Source organism: Oncorhynchus mykiss, chromosome 2 (genome assembly GCF_057628025.1).
Source record: "Oncorhynchus mykiss isolate SJ-2025 chromosome 2, ASM5762802v1, whole genome shotgun sequence".
Classification (NCBI taxonomy): Eukaryota; Metazoa; Chordata; class Actinopteri; order Salmoniformes; family Salmonidae; genus Oncorhynchus; species Oncorhynchus mykiss.
The window spans coordinates 51,468,440-51,486,398 of NC_143023.1; the positions used below are offsets into that span (position 1 = coordinate 51,468,440).

At 41.3% G+C, this 17,959-nt stretch overlaps 1 long non-coding RNA gene across 3 annotated transcripts in view; it reads left to right on the plus strand.

Annotated features, from left to right (window-relative positions):
- The first annotated feature begins 562 nt into the window (after positions 1-562).
- The window catches only part of LOC149985140 (uncharacterized), a 69,007-nt gene continuing 51,610 nt past the window's right edge, over positions 563-17,959 (plus strand). For 2 of the 3 annotated variants that reach the window (XR_016487069.1, XR_016487070.1), the window contains exon 1: positions 577-1,160. This is a non-coding gene — a long non-coding RNA (uncharacterized LOC149985140). Of the gene's footprint in view, positions 1,161-17,959 lie in introns of all 3 variants that reach the window. The other variant, XR_016487071.1, reaches the window with a different exon arrangement.

The following is a 17,959-nucleotide window of genomic DNA, read 5'->3' on the forward strand; positions in this document are numbered from 1 at the left end:
TACTGGAAAAAATTACATCCAGAGTGCATCAAACATGATTTAGACCTTGTTTATGGAAAAGTGGTTATTTCTGTATTTCAATGTTGCAACTTGCTGAAAATTGTCCATAGTGGTCATAACATCTCAAATAAACAGTACTGGAAAAAATTACATCCAGATTGCATCAAACATGATTTAGACCTTGTTTATGTAAGCATGTCCTTAAATCTCAAAATCAAAAAGGTGCCCATCTTTACCCACAGACATATCTTTCCAAAGCTCAGTGAGAAGGAATGGTGAAGCTCACCCGTGAAGCGTCAGCAACACATGGCTACAGCTGTAGACTTCTGTTATTTGCCATTTAAATACAAGCTTAGTGATAAAACACCATTTGTATTAAATGAATTCAATATTTTTGCAGTTTTGCATACAACAGTACGTTAGGATGCAACATTGTAACTACATCGGAAAAAACTAAACTAGAAAAAGTTTTTTAAATGTGTTTTTTTTTACACTTTTCTACTATGACATGGGGGCCTTTTACTTTGAAATGCTAAAATGTGTTACCCGGAAGTGACTTGTTAGTGTTGTTATCAATACACTGAGCTAGCTACTTTTCAATCTCACCTATGATGTTCAAACTCGCAACAATCCATAACCATCCTTGTCTTTCTAGCCTTTAAAATGGCATTATTTGTGAGTTGTCATGATTTGAGCATGTACGTGTTGTTAATTAGTTAAATTGTACTTTTATCGGAGATATAAATTTATCTACTGTATGTTCAGATTAGCCGGAGGGAAGAAGTGGGAGGGAGAAAGTGAGAGACGACCTTGGAAAGATGTGTTAAGATATTGTTTTCTTCCGATATGATGATAATAATAATACTTGCACTTGAGCCTTTTACTTTCGGATTTTGTCCACCAGCTTCAAACAGCTGTTAAAATGCTATTTTCTGTTATTGACAAGATATTTAGATGGTATATTGATTCCCTACACTATTCAGTTCTTGTTTTCACACATACATTTAAATTGAGAGAGCAGTGCAACCAGGAAATGACAGAGCGATATTCACTAGATAACACGGCCACAAAGTCAGAACAGCTTTCCCATTTTGACAACCGATGACGCTCTGGCGGGGGAAATCAATAGGCAAATATCTCAGTCATCACAACACTGGCGGGTAAGTAATGCTGTGAAACACTATCATTCCACTATTACTGCAGATATATTATGGATATTTTCTGAAATGTACAATGCAAAAATCAAAAATAAATCCTGTGTGTAGCACCTTTAAAAAGGGACAAATGTAATGGCTGGCGTTAGGCTATATAACATAATGTGCATACATTAGATATTCTCAACTTAGTCGTTTTTTTTGCTAGTACCTGATAATAATTTAAGGTGAGTACTCAGTGAAATCATAATAAATGCTCTAGGAAGCATCTTACATGCCTAGAGACCATTTGCATAACTGTAAATGATAGACAACAGTGACAACAGTCAATTATTTGACATTGACCATTGTTTTCAGTATAGTCTAGCAAGACTACTACCAGTATACTGTGACTGTCCCTCATCTGCCCATACAAATTAATCCTGTTTTATATCAATGCAGCTCCCTATCAAGCAGTGGATTCAATCTAGTTTTGATTTCCAGCAAGGGAATGTTATATATTTTTTTGTTCCTCATTAATCCACGGGGGGGGGGGGGGCATGTTTACTGTATCATTTTATGAGGATGATATGTTTACTGTTGCCTCCTGAACTTGAAATATTGTTAATTATCAGGTATCCTATGGAAATGAGGGCCTTAGTCTGGTTTCTACACCATAAATTAACGGTTTTCTGTAGGAGGAATGTATATGGTGGAGGCAATTCAGCTTGGAATGTACTAATGAGTAACAGAAAGGCAATCACATGGTTGCAGTCACTGATAAGGGGGTAGAGATTTGGATTAGTGAGGAATGGGGGCCGAGGTCAGGGCAGGTCACATTATGGGAGAAGGAACAGTTTATTGCCCACATCACTTAACTTCCTGCATAGCAATAAAGACACAATGTTTAGAGAGAAGGAGGATACTTCACCCAAATTGGGGTATATATACTTGTGCTGGTGGAAACATGTCTGTTGAGCTGTCTGACCCTTTGGGTGAATAAACTTGGTGTTTATTTAAACTGTGTTTATTTTCAAACTTAACATGTGTAAATATTTGTATGAACATAAGATTCAACAATAGGCATAAACTGAACAAGTTCCACAGACATGTGACTAACAGAAATTGAATAATGTGTCCCTGAACAAAGGGGGGTCAAAATCAAAAGTAACAGTCCATATCTGTTGTGGCCATCAGCTGCATTAAGTTCTGCAGTGCATCTCCTCCACATGGGCAGATTTTCCAGTTCTTGCTGTGAGACGTTACTCCACTCTTCAACCAAGGCACCTGCAAGTTCCCGGACATTTGTGGGGGGGAATGGTTCTAGCCCTCACCCTGTGATCCAACAGGTCCCAGACGTGCACAATGGGATTGAGATCCGGGCTTCACTGGCCATGGCAGAACACTGACATTCCTGTCTTGCAGGAAATCACGCAAAGAATTAGCAGTATGGCTGGTGGCATTGTCATGCTGGAGGGGCATGTCAGGATGAGCCTGCAGGAAGGTACCACATGAGGGAGGAGGATGTCTTCCCTGTAACGCACAGCGTTGAGATTGCCTGCAATGACAACAAGCTCAATCCGATGATGCAGTGACACACCGCCCAGACCATGGACTCAACAACTCCAAATCAATTGGAACACCTCAAAACGCGAATCTGACCATCACCCCTGGTGAGACAAAACCGCGACTCGTTAGAGAAGAGCACTTTTTGCCAGTCCTGTCTGGTCCAGCGACGGTATGTTTATGCCCTTAGGCGACATTGTTGCCAGTGATGTCTGGTGAGGACCTGCCTTACAACAGGCCTACAAGCCCCCAGTCCAGCCTCTCTCAGCATATTGCGGACAGTCTGAGCACTGATGGAGGGATTGTGCGTTCCTGGTGTAACTCTGTCAGTTGTTGTTGCCAGCCTGTACCTGTCCCACAGGTGTGATGTTCGGATGTACCGACCCTGTGCAGGTGTTACACCTGGTCTGCCACTGCGAGGACATTCAGCTGTCCGTCCTGTCTCCCTGTAGCGCTGTCTTGGGCGTCTCACAGTACGGACATTGCAATTTATTGCCCTGGCCCCATCTGCAGTCCTCATGCCTCCTTGCAGCATGCATAATGCACGTTCACGCAGATTTGCAGGGACCCTGGGCATCTTTCTTTTGGTGTTTTTCAGAGTCAGTAGAAAGGTCTCTTTGGTGTCCTACGTTTTCATAACTGACCTTAATTGCCAACCATCTGTAAGCAGTTAGTGTCTTAACGACCAATCCATAGGTGCATGTTCATGAATTGTTTATGGTTCATTGAACAAGCATTGGAAACCATGTTTAAACCCTTTACAATGAAGATCTGTGAAGTTATTTGGATTTTTACGAATTAACTTTGAAAGACAGGGTCCTGAAAAAGGGACATTACTTTTTTGCTGAGTCAAATCAAATTGTATTGGTCACATACACATGGTTAGCAGATGTTAGTGCGAGTGTAGTGAAATGTTTGTGCTTCTAGTTCCGAACATGCAGTAATATCTAACAAGTAATCTAACAATTTCACAACAACTACCTTATACACACACGTGTAAAGGAATGAATAAGAATATGTACATATAAATATATGGAAGAGCGATGGCCGAACGGCATAGGCAAGATGCAGTAGATGACAGAGTAAGTATATACATATGAGATGAGTAATGTAGGGTATGTAAACATTTAATACAGTGGCATTGTTTAAAGTGACTAGTGATACATTTATTACATCCAATTTTGAATTATTAAAGTGGCTAGAGATTTGAGTCAGTATGTTGGTAGCAGCCATGTTAGTGATAGCTGGTAAAACAGTCTGATGGCCTTGAGATAGAAGATGTTTTTCAGTCTCTCGGTCCCAGGTTTGATGCACCTGTACTGACCTCGCCTTCTGGATGATAGCGGTGTGAACAGTCAGTGGTGGTGATCTTTTTGGCCTTCCTGTGACATCGGGTGGTGTAGGTGTCTTGGAGGCCAGGTAGTTTGCCTTCGGTGATGCGTTGTGCAGACCTCACTACCCTTTCGAGAGCCTTGCGGTTATGGGCGGAGCAGTTGCCCGCCCATAAGCAGGCGATGATACCAGCCCGACAGGATGCTCTCTACCACCCCGCTGGTATCAGCATCCGACAGCCCGACAGGATGCTCTCGATTGTGCATCTGTAAAAGTTGGAGTGTTTTTGGTGACAAGCCAAATTTCTTCAGCCTCCAGAGGTTGAAGAGGTGCTGTTGCGCCTTCTTCACCATGCTGTCTGTGTGGGTGGACCATTTCAGGTTGTCCAAGATGTGTACCCCGAGGAACTTAAAACTTTCCACCTTCTCCACTACTGTCCCGTCGATGTGGATAGGGGGCTGCTCCCTCTGCTGTTTCCTGAAGTCCATGATCATCTCCTTTGTTTTGTTGACGTTGAGTGTGAGGTTGTTTTCCTGACACCACACTCAGAGGGCCCTCACCTCCTCTCTGTAGGCCATCTCGTCGTTGTTGGTAATCAAGTCTACCACTGTAGTGTTGTCTGCAAACTTGATGATTGAGTTGGAGGCGTGCATGGCCACGCAGTCATGGGTGAACAGGGAGTACAGGAGAGGGCTGAGAACTCACCCTTGTGGGGCCCTAGTGTTGAGGATCAGTGGGGTGGTGATGTTGTTGCCTACCCTCACCACCTGGGGGCAGCCCGTCAGAAAGTCCAGGACCCAGTTGCACAGGGCGGTGTTGAGACCTGGGGTCTCGAGCTTAATGACGAGTTTGAAGGGTACTATGGTGTGAAATGCTGAGCTGTAATCGATGAACAGCATTCTTACATACTGTATGTATTCCTCTTGTCCAGATGTGTTAGGGCAGTGTGCAGTGTGATTGCGTCGTCTGTGGACCTAGTGGGGCTGTAAGCAAATTGGAGTGTTTCTAGGGTGTCAGGTAGGGTGGAGGTGATATGATCCTTGACTAGTCTCTCAAAGCACTTCATAATGACGGAAGTGAGTGCTAACGGGTGATAGTCGTTTAGCTCAGTTACCTTAGCTTTCTTGGGAACAGGAACAATGTTGGCCCTCTTGAAGCATGTGGGAACAGCAGACTGGGATAGGGAGTGATTGAATATGCCCGTAAACACGGACGTTTAGTTGTCCGTCAGTTTTTACACTGTTATTTAGAACCTAACACGTGAACCTCCCTGACTTCTGTAACACATGGCACTACTAGAAGGGGCTCTGTAGTGGCTCGCGGGAGGGTCGACAAAGGCTACACAAATTTTGGTAACACTTTATTTGACACTCAGACATGGTCATAACCATGTCATAACATCTGCCAACTTGTCATAACACTGTCATGACCAGTTGCGTTATTTTTGTGGCTTGTTATGACCCCTGTAAAAACCCACAAAACCTACCATGGTAGTTACTTTATGGTTGGTTATGACACCTGCACTTGTTAAAACCCACAACCTACCACACAAGGCAAAACAATCCATTAAATAGCATTTGTGTCAACAGTATGTTTATTTTTTATGACCATGTTAAATTATCATTTTAATTGCGCGCACATTGATGTCAGATCCCATTACTCTGTTGCTAATGACTGGGATGAATGCAGGCGCAGAATCAAGGAGGACTGATGACTGATAAGAGCATGTAGGTGATAGGCCTATCTGGCTTATATGATAATAACGCTTTTTGACAGTGTCATAAAATATATTTTCTTAGTCCAAGTAAAGTGACACAGGATGGTCATAATGCATCTTGACCATGTGTTATGTTCCCCACCAAAAATGTCGCTCAAACAGAAGGGGGAACTTACAAAGAGTCACTGACCAACGCTGGGGTTTTGAAAGACACTCATGGGGGTGTCCTCTGAAAGTTAGCTAGCAATAACAAGTGCCCACTAAATTTGCCCAAGAAGCAAATAAAATTAAAACCCACACCAAACTTAGACAGGAAGCAAACCAGAAAGGTGAAGCAAAACAGACAAAACAGACAAAGGATTGTTTGTTTAGAAATCAAAATAGGGAGTTCCAACTAAAGGTGTTAACCCTCCGCCTCTATCAAGACAACTGGAGCACTGGGCCAGCACAGATGAAACACCTTCCCACTAACAAGATGGCAGCCAGCACAGGTGTAACACATATTGACTAACGAGGTGACACCAGTTGTGCTTCCAAGCTATACATGCCAAAGTCCAACCTCAAAACATAAGTTGAAAACCAAAGCCTGTAACAATTGTCATGAGGTGTATTTTCTTAGTCTAAGTAAAGTGACACAGGAGGGTCATAAAGTGTATTTTCTACAAGTTATTTAAAATATGATATCATTATAACAAAAACAAAGGATTTAAGAGACCAATTTTAACGAAAGGAAACTTCTTGGCAGGGGTAATACTAATTTCATACTCTTATGTAGGTGTCATAACCATCCATAAAATAACAATATATATCACAACAGGTGTACATATGGGTCATGAAAAGTTATGTCATTGTGTTATGACATTGTGAATTGGTTATTATTGTGTCATAACGTGTCATAATGTGTTATGACACTGGGTGTCAGGTAAAGTGTTACCCAAATGTCTTACTCCTCTTTCTTTATCCCCCTCTTTCCATCTCTCTTTTTCTATCACTCACTCCCACTTACTGTATTTCTTTCTCCCTATATACCCCTCCATTTCTCTGTCTCTTATGACCATGTATTTATTATGCTTTCAGTCTTCTGTTACCTTTAAATTCATACCTCCAATAAACTCTTTATGGTACATCATGTTATATTACCTCTGGAAGAATCCAAAACATCTCTCTGTCTCTCCTTCTCCCTCTGTCTGTCTCACTCTCTCCTTCTCCCTGCCTGTCTCTCTCTTTCTCTTTCCCTCGGCCAACTCAGACCGCCTCGGTGTGTCTCGCCTGCATGTCGGCATTGAGTGGTCGCCTGGGCAAGGATGGCTGGAGACAGGATTTAATTAGCTAGTCAGGCGACAAATTACCGCCGCAATTAAAAGGCAGCCCTTCTATTTGTTTATGCCCAGGGAAACTAAACAAACTCAGCGGCGTCCAGGCAGGCATGACAGTTTACTGATGCATGCACAAGAATTTATGGTGGCCGAGGGGCTTCCTAAACTGAGGTAAATAGTAAATACTGTTGCAGCCTCCCTCTGAGTAGACAAGCTCCATTTCCCCTTGTCTTAGGGAATGGCTGAGTTTATTTCCTGTTACAGAGCCTTGGCTCTGGCCCTCGCCCAACAAGCATCAACAAACACATGGCCAGCTTCAAAAGCCCACACATGGCGCACCCAGCCCCAAACCAATCCTTATGCCCTAAATCCTAGTCCCTGTTGATTCTCTGTAGCCAATCTTGAAGGATTGGATAGTTATCATAAGAAATAAAGCTCCATAGTCGTTCTGAAAGCTAGTTGGAGTTTCCACCATTTTGCTTAGACCTATCCAGTATTTAACAATCTGCGAGGGGGGTGAGGGAGCTTGCTGTACCACTGCCAAAACGCTTTGTGTTGAATGAGCTAAAGCCGACAAGGAATCTGGGCCATATATATCTGTTCTGCTCTTCATTCTGCAGCCAGGTGCTGTTTCCGAAATGTTTGTTTGCTGAGGATGTGCATTTTATATGGCGATATAACTTTACTGTATTTCATCAAATGTTTGACCTGGAGGGGGTGACATCACATCATTGCAAAATCCTCACACTATACAGTAGTCAAACTCCCTGATTTTCGCACGACACGTCCCAGAAAAAAAACAATTGATTTATTGTTATTGAGGAATAATGAGCAGTGGAATAAATTCTCACTGAACGGGGGGCTGCATGATTAGGACAAATGGCATTTAGAAAGTGTGGCCTTTGTTAGACCCACCAAGGAGTGGGGATGGATGGAGGAGAGCGAAGAGGGAAAATGGGCCAGCCTTTGAGAAATTAGTTGAGGTAATCCATCAGATGCCAGTGCTCATTATGGCTGTGGTTACACCATGACAAGGGTCCTTTATCCGGGCTTCCTCTTCCTATTAGCGCCACTCAGCTGAGGGATAGAGGCAGCAGCCCTCTCCTGCTGGGACACCATTTATCGCACTTCCTGTGTGTGCCAGCTACTCAGACCAGTCCTGCAAATGGGAATGGAGGTTAGGCGACTAAAGACGTGGTAGCAGCTAACTTGGTCAAACCCTTCCATGCCCAACATCTCCAGCCAACTTGACACAACTGCGGGAAGCATTGGAGTCAACATGGCCCAGCATTCATGTGGAACACTTCTGACACCTTGTAGTCCATGCCTGACAATTTGACGCTGTTCTGAGGGCAAAAGGGGATGTAACTCAATATTAGGAAGGTGTTACTAATGTTTTGGACACTCTGTGTATATTAATTTCAAGAGCCAAGGAGAAATGCAAACCAGCGGCACTGAAGCCCTTGCTGACTGAAATCATGCACTGCTTTTTAAATGTCATTAACCTCTCTAGGGTATGTGGGATGCTAGCGTCCAACCTGGCCAACATCCAGTGAGATTGCAGAGCGCCAAATTCAAATACAGAAATACTCATTATAACAATTCAGAAAAGATACAACTATTTTACATAAGATTAACTTCTTGTAAATCCAACCACGGTGTCAGATTTCAAAAATGCTTTACGGCGAAAGCGGACCTTACAATTATTTGAGAACATAGCCCAGCAGACAAATCATTTCAAACAGTAACCAGTCAAGTGGAATAGTTGCACAAGTCAGACATTGAGATAAAATGAATCACTTACCTTTGATGATCTTCATATGTTTGCACTCAGAAGACATTCATTTATTCAATAAATGTTCCTTTTGTTCGATAAAGTCTCTCTTTATGTCCGGAAACCTCTGTTTTGTTCGCGCGTTTTCTTCAGTAATCCGCAGGCTCAAATGTAGTCAAAACAGGCAGACAAAAAAATCCAAATTGAATCTGTAAAGTTCATAGAAACATGTAAAACGATGTTTATATTCAATCCTCAGGTTGTTTTTAGCCTAAATAATCGATAATATTTAAATTGGACAATAACGTCATCAATATAAAAGGTAAACAAGAAAGGCATTCTTTCGGTCGCGCACATGAAAAAGCTCTGTGACACGGCAGGGTTCACTTATTCAGACTGCTCTTACTCCCTTATTTTTCAGAATACAAGCCTGAAACAAATTTTAAAGACTGTTAACATCTAGTGGAAGGCATAATAACTGCAATTTGAGTCCTAAGTCAATGGATACTGTAATGGCATTGAATAGAAAACTGCAAAAGAAAAATCCTACTTCCTGAACTGATTTTTCTCAGGTTTTATCCTGCAGTTCTGTTATACTCACACACACTAGTTTAACAGTTTTGGAAACTTTAGAGTGTTTTCTATCCAAATCTAGTAATTATATGCATATCCTATCTTCTGGACCTGAGTAGAAAGCAGTTTAATTTTGGCATGCTTTTCATCCAAAATTCCAAATGCTGCCCCCTACTCTAGAGAAGTTAAACTAATGACAATACTTTTTTGTCTCATAATGGTTGGATTTACAAGGGATTCTGTCAGCCTTCACCCCATCCTCTTAACTGACAAAGCTACGCTTTTTATTATTTCTTCAGTTAAGTTATTATATTCTATAAATCAAATCAAAGTTTATTGGTTGCATACACAGATTTGCAGATCTTATCGCAGGTGCAGCGAAATACTTGTGTTACTAAATTCAACAGTGCAGTAATACCTAGCAATGCAAAACAATACACACTTAATCCAAAAGGTAAAGAGTCAGTCTGAAAAATAAGTAAATATATGCAAAAATGGTCAATACATGTTAGAATCACCTTTGGCAGCGATTGCAGCTGTGAGTCATTCTGGGGTAAGGCTCTAAAAGCTTTGCACCCCTGGATTGTACAATATTTGCACATTATTCTTTAAAAATTCTTCAAGCTCTGTCAATTTGGTTGATGATTATTGCTAGACAGCAATTTTCAAGTCTTAGATTTTCAAGTTGATTTAAGTCAAAACTTTCGCCAAAATGCCTTTTTGAAATTTGATGTTGGCTGGATTCATAACAAGCAGTATTTCTTCAGCCTACTGAAGTTGCAGGGGCGCTGTTGCGTCTTCTTTCCCACACTGTAGGCATGGAGGGACCATTTCCGGTGCCGAGTGAGGTGCACGCCCAGGAACTTTTGACCCTCTCAACTGTGGCCAGGTCAATGTGGATGGGGGCACACTCTCTCTGCTGTCTCCTGTAGTCCACGATCAGCTTCTCTCTTTTTTTTGACGTTGAGGTACAGGTTGTTTTACTGGAACCACTCTACCAGGACTGTCAAATTACTGCACACCACCATATAATGGTGGCATACATGTTTGAAGTGGACGATACTAGGAGGATGACAAAACCTCATTTAAAAAACCCATATGTTCAAGTCATTTAAAACAAATGCAATTCAGCCCATCTCCAGCAGAGGGTGATGGTTGACAGCTGTACATGTAGGCCTACTACATGAGCTGTTAGTCAAGCTGAAGATAGCAGAGGGAGATTCAGATGTAACTTTTCAACTAAAGTCAGGGCCCAGCGTGAGCAATTTATTTATAAGAGGCCTGCCACTTCGGCAAAATGAATAGCAGCAAATAGGACTGGACTTTGAATCGCAGAGAGTGATGCTTGAGATCATTTTGTAAATGTGCTCCTCGCAGTCATATCCTTTGACGTCTGTCTGTCACTCGTCGTGTCCTTGGCTTGTGTTCTTATCAGCGTGGCAGGACAGACGATGTTTGCTGCTTGGATGGCTGTGACACATATAAAACACCCTGTTCTCTGCTGTTGTCCACCAAAGGGCTGCTTACTGCCTCTGGCAGCCCATAGGAAGCCATTCTGTTTACTGCCACTGGAAGAAGTATAAAAAAGATACCTTGAGACAATGATACAAGCATGTGAAAGGAGTGCAAAATCATCAGTCAGGAAACAGATTTAGTGTGTGTGTGTGTGTGCGTGTGGGACTGTACATAGCTGTGGGTTGTGTGTGGGACTGCCTGTCTTTGTATGCCTTTGTATGTCAACATAGCTTTTGGTGTCTGTGTTTGCATGCACACCTGTGTTAGCTTGTCCTTGTGGATGTGCGCGCACACACACACACACACACACACACACACACACACACACACACGTGTGCATGTCTATGTGTGGGTGCATGCCATGCGTTCCTAGAGAGTTTACAAAGGAGCTGATGGGCGAACAGGCTGCCGAGATCAAACACCAGAGACGGGGATGCAAATTAGTTGACTTTTTCCCCTGACGAGAATGACTGATGACATTTGCTCAGAGCCCAAGCCCCCACAACACACACAAATACATACAAACACTAACACAATACCCTAAATTAACTGAAGTTCTACTTGGTTTGCTTCACATTTTTCTGAGTACAGTAGACAGTACTGCCATCCACATCGTATAAGTCTATAGTGAATCCTATTCCCAAATCTTTAAAAATAGACTGCAGGAAAATAAGCTTACTTTTGCATGTTTCATTGATTTTCTGAAAGCTTTTAATTTTGTAAACAGGAATCTTTTAGGCTATAGTTTCATAAAGAGGGATTGATGGGAAATTGTAACACGCAATCGGGTCTCTCTGCAAAGCACCAACTACCTATGTGCGTGTTAATGAATATTGTGCAGATTGGTTTTGTCACGCCCTGGTCTAAGTATTTTGTGTTTTTCTTCATGTATTGGGTCAGGCCAGGGTGTGGCATGGGGTTTTTGTATTGTGGTGTGTTTTGTCTTGGGGTTTTGGTGTGTATGTATTGGGATTGTAGCTAGTGGGGTTATCTAGCAAAGTCTATGGCTGTCTGGAGTGGTTCTCAATCAGAGGTGGGTGTTTATCGTTGTCTCTGATTGGGAACCATATTTAGGCAGCCATATTCTTTGAGTTTGTCGTGGGTGATTGTCCTTAGTGTCGTTGTTCCTGTGTTAGATTACACTAGTATAGGCTGTTTCGGTTTTCGTTACGTTCTTTGTTTTGTAGTGTTTATAATTGATTCGTGTTTTACGTTTGTTCATTAAACATGGATCGCAATCTACACGCTGCATTTTGGTCAGACTCTCCTTCACACCAAGAGAACCGTAACAGGTTTTCCACACCCTTGTGTGTAAAGCAATGAGACACCTTATCACCTATTCTGTTTATGTTTATTAATGATTTGACAAAATAAATGAAAGAGTTAAATATTGGAGTAAGATATGATGATGAAATGCTAAGTATCCTGTTATAGGCTGATGATATTATTTTAATGGCAGAAACTGAACAAGACCCGCAGAAAATTTTATGCGCATTCAATTGGTGCACTCATGATAAATCAGAAAAAAAACAGATAATATATTTTAGAAAAACAGGTACTAAGTTTCCTTGCAGTTACAAATATTTGGGTCATTATGTTGTTGAAGATATGGCCTTTCTATAAGGCACATCTGCCCTGGCCGACTCAGCAAGTAAGAGCTCTTGGGGGAGTTACAGGAAAAAACAAAACACAAAGATATTAGTTATGCCACAATATTCCAAACTGTATCAGACATGGGTTTGCAAAAGTCTGTTCGTGAAAGTGCTGTTATTGTGAAGCAAAAATGTCTAGGAGCAACAACGGCTCAGCCAGAAAGTGGTAGGCCATACCCGTTTTGTGAGCTAGATGACCAAGTGCTGAAGCGCGCGGCGCCTAAAAATGGTCTTTCCTCGGTTGCAACACTCACTACCGAGTTCCAAACTGCTTCTGGAAGCAACGTCAGAATCTGGGTTTGGCGGATGGCAGGAGAACGCTACCTGCCCCAAAGCATGGTGCCAACTGTAAAGTTTGGTGGAGGAGGAATGATGGTCTGGGGCTATTTGTCATAGTTCGGACTGGGCCCCTAAGTTTCAGTGAAGGGAAATCTTAATGCTACAGCATACAATGACATTCTAGATGATTCAATGCTTCCAACTTTGTGACAAAAGTTTGGGGAAGACCCTTTCCTGTTTCAACATGACAATTCCCCCATGCACAAAGCGAGGTCCATACAGAAATGGTTTGTCACAATCAGTGTGGAAGAACTTGCCTGACCTGTACCCCATCGAACGTCTTTGGGATGAACTGGAATGCCGACTGCGAGCCGGGCCTAATCGCCCAACATCAGTGCCTTACCTCACTAATGCTCTTGTGCCTGAATGAAAGCAAGTCCCTGCAATAATCCAACATTTAGTGGAAAGCCTTCCCAGAAGAATGGAAGCTGTTACAACAGCAAAGCAGGGAACAACTCCATATTAATTCCGATAATTTTGGAATTAGATGTTAGACAAGCAGGTGTCCACATACTTTTGGTCATGTAGTGTATTAAATAGAACCTACCTAAAAGCAAGAGATAAGGTAAGATCAGGGATATTGCCCCTGCGTATTGAAAAAGGTTGGTATTGTGGTGAAATGGAAGAGGAAAGTGTATGTAACTATTGGGACCTCGAAGAGAGAGAGAATTCAATACATTTCATACTCTAAAAACACTCCTTACCTCAGGATACTTCAACTGGTGACTATCCGTGAGACTAAAAAAAAGAAGCACTCTGTTGCTAATTGATTTGACGGGACAAGCAAACAATAGGCTTATATTTCAGCATGAATTGCTTTCATCAGAGCATTGAGGAGGATAAAAATGTGTGAGTTATCTACAGTAACAGTTAAAAGTTTGGACACACCTACTTATTCAAGGGTTTTTCTTTATTTGTACTATTTTCTACGTTGTAGAATAATAGTGAAGACATCAAAACTATGAAATAACACATATCATGTAGTAATCAAAGAAGTGTTAAACAAATTCTACAAAGTAGCCATCCTTCTCCTTGCCAAGAGTGTGCAAAGCTGTCATCAATCTCGTCACCAGCATCATGAGGAAGTCACCTGGAATGCATTTCAATTAACAGGTGTGCCTTGATAAAGGTTCATTTGTGGAATTCCTTTCCTTCTTAATGCGTTTGAGCCAATCAGTTGTATTGTGACAAGGTAGGGGTGATATACAGAACAACGCCCTATTTGGTAAAATACCAAGTCCATGTTATGGCAAGAAGAGCTCAAATAAGCAAAGAGAAAAGACAGTACATCATTACGTTAAGACATGAATGTCATTCAATTTGGAAAATTTGAAGAACTTCAAGTGCAGTTGCAAAAACCAACACGCGCTATGATGAAACTGGCTCTCACGAGGACCGTCAAAGGAAAGGAAATCCCAGAGTTTCATCTGCTGTAGAGGATCAGTTCATTTGAGTTACCAGCCTCAGAAATTACATCCCAAATAAATGCTTCGGAGTTCAGTAACAGACACATCTCAAAATCAACTGTTCAGAGGAGACTGTGTGAATCAGGCCTTCATGGTCGAATTACTGCAAAGAAACCACTAGTGAAGGACAACAATAAGAATAAGATACTTGCTTGGGCCAAGAAACCCGAGCAACGGACATTAGACCAGTGGAAATCTGTCCTTTGGTCTTATGAGTCCAAATTTGAGACTTTTGGTTCCAACCGCCGTGTCTTTGTGAGATGCAGAGTAGGTGAACGGATGATCTCTGCATGTGTGGTTCCCACCATGAAGCATGGAGAAGGTGTGCTTTGGTAGTATTTTGTATCCCCATTAGCTGCTGCCAAAGCAGCAGCTACTCTTCCTGGGGTCCAGCAAAATAAAGGCAATTTATACAATTTTAAAACATTACAATACATTCACAGATTTCACAACACACTGCGTGTCCTCAAGCCCCTACTCCACCACTACCACATATCTACAGTACTAAATCCATGTGTATGTATAGTGCATATGTTATCGTGTATGTGTATGCATGTTTCTGTGCCAATGTTTGTGTTGCTTCACAGTCCCCGTTGTTCCATGAGGTGTTTTTTTAATATGTTTTTTAAATAACATTTTACTGCTTGCGTCAGTTACTTGATGTGGAATAGAGTTCCATGTAGTCATGGCTCTATGTAGTACTGTGTGCCTCCCATAGTATGTTCTGGACTTGGGGACTGTGAAGAGACCTCTTGTGGCATGTCTTGTGGGGTATGCATGGGTGTCCGAGCTGTGTGCCAGTAGTTTAGACAGACAGCTCAGTGCATTCAACATGCATTCAACACCTCTCAGAAATAAAAGGAGTGATGAAGTCAGTCTCTCCTCCACTTTCAGCCGGGAGACATTGCCATGCATATTATTAATATTAGCTCTCTGTGTACATCCAAGGACCAGCCGTGCTACCCTGTTCTGAGCCAATTGACATTTTCCTAAGTCCTTTTTTGTTGCACCTGACCACACAATGGAATTTTTCAAGGTGCGACAAAACTAGGGCCTGTAGGACCTGCCTTGTTGATAGTGTTGTTAAGAAGGCAGAGCATGGCTTTGTTATAGACAGACTTCTCCCCGTCTTAGATACTACTGCATCAATATGTTTTGACCATGACAGTTTACAATCTAGTGTTACTCCAAGCAGTTTAGTCATCTCAACTTGCTCAATTTCTACAATATTTATTACAAGGTTTTGGATTTAGTGAGTGCTTTGTTCCAAATACAATGCTCTTAGTTTTAGAAATATTTAGGGCTAATTTATTCCTTGCCCCCCACTCTGAAACTAATTTCAGCTCTTTGTTGAGTATTGCAGTCATTTCAGTCGCTGTAGTAGCTGACATGTATAGTGTTGAGTCGTCCGCATAAATAGAAACTCTGGCTTTACTCAAAATCAGTGGCATATCATTAGTAAAAATGTATAAAATCAAGGGGCCTAAACAGCTACCCTGGGGAATTCCTGACTCTAACTAAATTATATTTGATAAGCTTCCATTAAATTGAAGATGTGGCAAATAGGAGTGGCAATATTGTCTGCTATTATCCTCAGTAAAAAACATATTGTCAGACCCTGGTGGCTTGTCATTGTTGATAGACGACAATAGTTTTTTCCTCTTCCACACTGACTTTACGGAATTCAAAAGTATAATACTTATCTTTCATAATTTGGTCCGATATACTTGAATGTATAGTGACAGCGTTTGTTGCTGGCATGTCATCCCTAAGTGTGCTTATCTTGCCAATTATAAAGTAATTAAAGTAGTTTACAACATCATTGGGCTTTGATGAATGAGCCATCTCATTCAATAAATGAAGGAGGCGAGTTGGCTTTTTTTCCCAAAATGTCATTCCAGCTGAATCTGGCTGAGAGAATGCCAAGAGTGTGCAAAGCTTACATCAAGGCAAAGGATGGCTACTTTGCAGAATCTCAAATCCAAAATATAGTTTAATTGGTTTTAACACTTTTTTTGGTTACTGCATGGTTCCATATGTGTGATTTCATCGTTTTGATGTCTTCACTATTATTCTACAATGTAGAAAATAGTCCAAATGTATAAAAAACCTTGAATGAGTAGGTGTCCAAACTTTTGACTGGTACTGTCTATACCCTCTCAGGGGAGTGTCCCACTCATCATGTCAATCAAACATGTCAATAATATCAATAATTCTAGTAGTAGTAGAAACTACACAGGTTATTCAAGCAATAGTATGATCACCATTCAAGATTCCCACAGATACATTCCAATTGAATAGCAAAATACAGAACATATTTACAAAAAATATGAGCAAGAGAGCTGTTCATTCAGACCTTTTGGCTCGACACAATCTAAGCAGTCGATACAAAGTCTGAAGTCCTGAGCGCTCTGGAGCCGGTTTTCATCAAGGATATCTCTCCGTTCATCTTTGCCTCGATCCTGACGAGTCTCCCAGTCCTTGCCTCTGAAAAATAATTTGCTCTTAAAACCTGTTTGGAAAATGTTTGCCGCTAGCGGGACACCATGACAACATCCTGTGAAATTGCAGAGCGCTAAATTCTAATTAAATTACTATAAATATTTAACTTTCATGAAATCACATCAAAATAAAGCTTAACTGCTTGTTGATGCAGCCACCGTGTCAGATTTCAAAAAGGCTTTACGGCAAAAGCAAACCATGAAATTATCTGAGGACAGCGCCCTGCAAACAAACCCATGAAAAACATATTTCAACCAGGCAGGTGCGACACAAAATCAGAAATAGCGATGTAAAAAATGCCTTACCTTTGATCTTCTTCTGTTGGCACTCCAAAAGGTCCCAGTTACATCACAAATGGTCCTTTTGTTCGATAATGTCCTTTATATCCACAAAAACTCAGTTTAGCTGGCGCTCTTCAGTCAATAATACATCCAGTTTCCCTCCATCAAAATGCATACAAAATTAATCCCAAACGTTACTAATAAACTTTTCCAAACAAGTCAAACAGAATTTATAATCAAACCTTTATACGCAAATACACTATACAATTTAAGATGGAGAATAGTATGTTCATTACCAGAGATAAATAAGAAAGAACATGCTTTCATCCACGCGCTTGGAAACATTGCAGCCAAAATGGGAGCCACCTAGAAAAACTACATTTCTGGATTTTTTTTCCGAAAACCAGCCTGAAACTCTTTCTAAAGAATGTTGACATCTAGCGGAAGCCCTATGATCTGCAATCTGGGAGGTCTTGGCCTTATAATTAAAGTACTAGCCATTGAAAATAGTGGTAAGCCAATTATTTTTGGATGGTGTGTCCTTGGGGTTTTGCCTGCTATATCAGTTCTGTTATACTCACAGACATTATTTTAACAGTTAGTATATGCATACCCTAGCTTCTGGGCCTGAGTAACAGGCAGTTTACGTTGGGCACGCTTTTCATCCGGATGTCAAAATACTGCCCCCTATCCCAAAGAAGTTATTACGTGACTTGCCTAGTTAAATAACATTTAAAATTAAAAATATATCCCAACAGCATGATGCTGCCACAAGCATGCTTCACCATAGGGA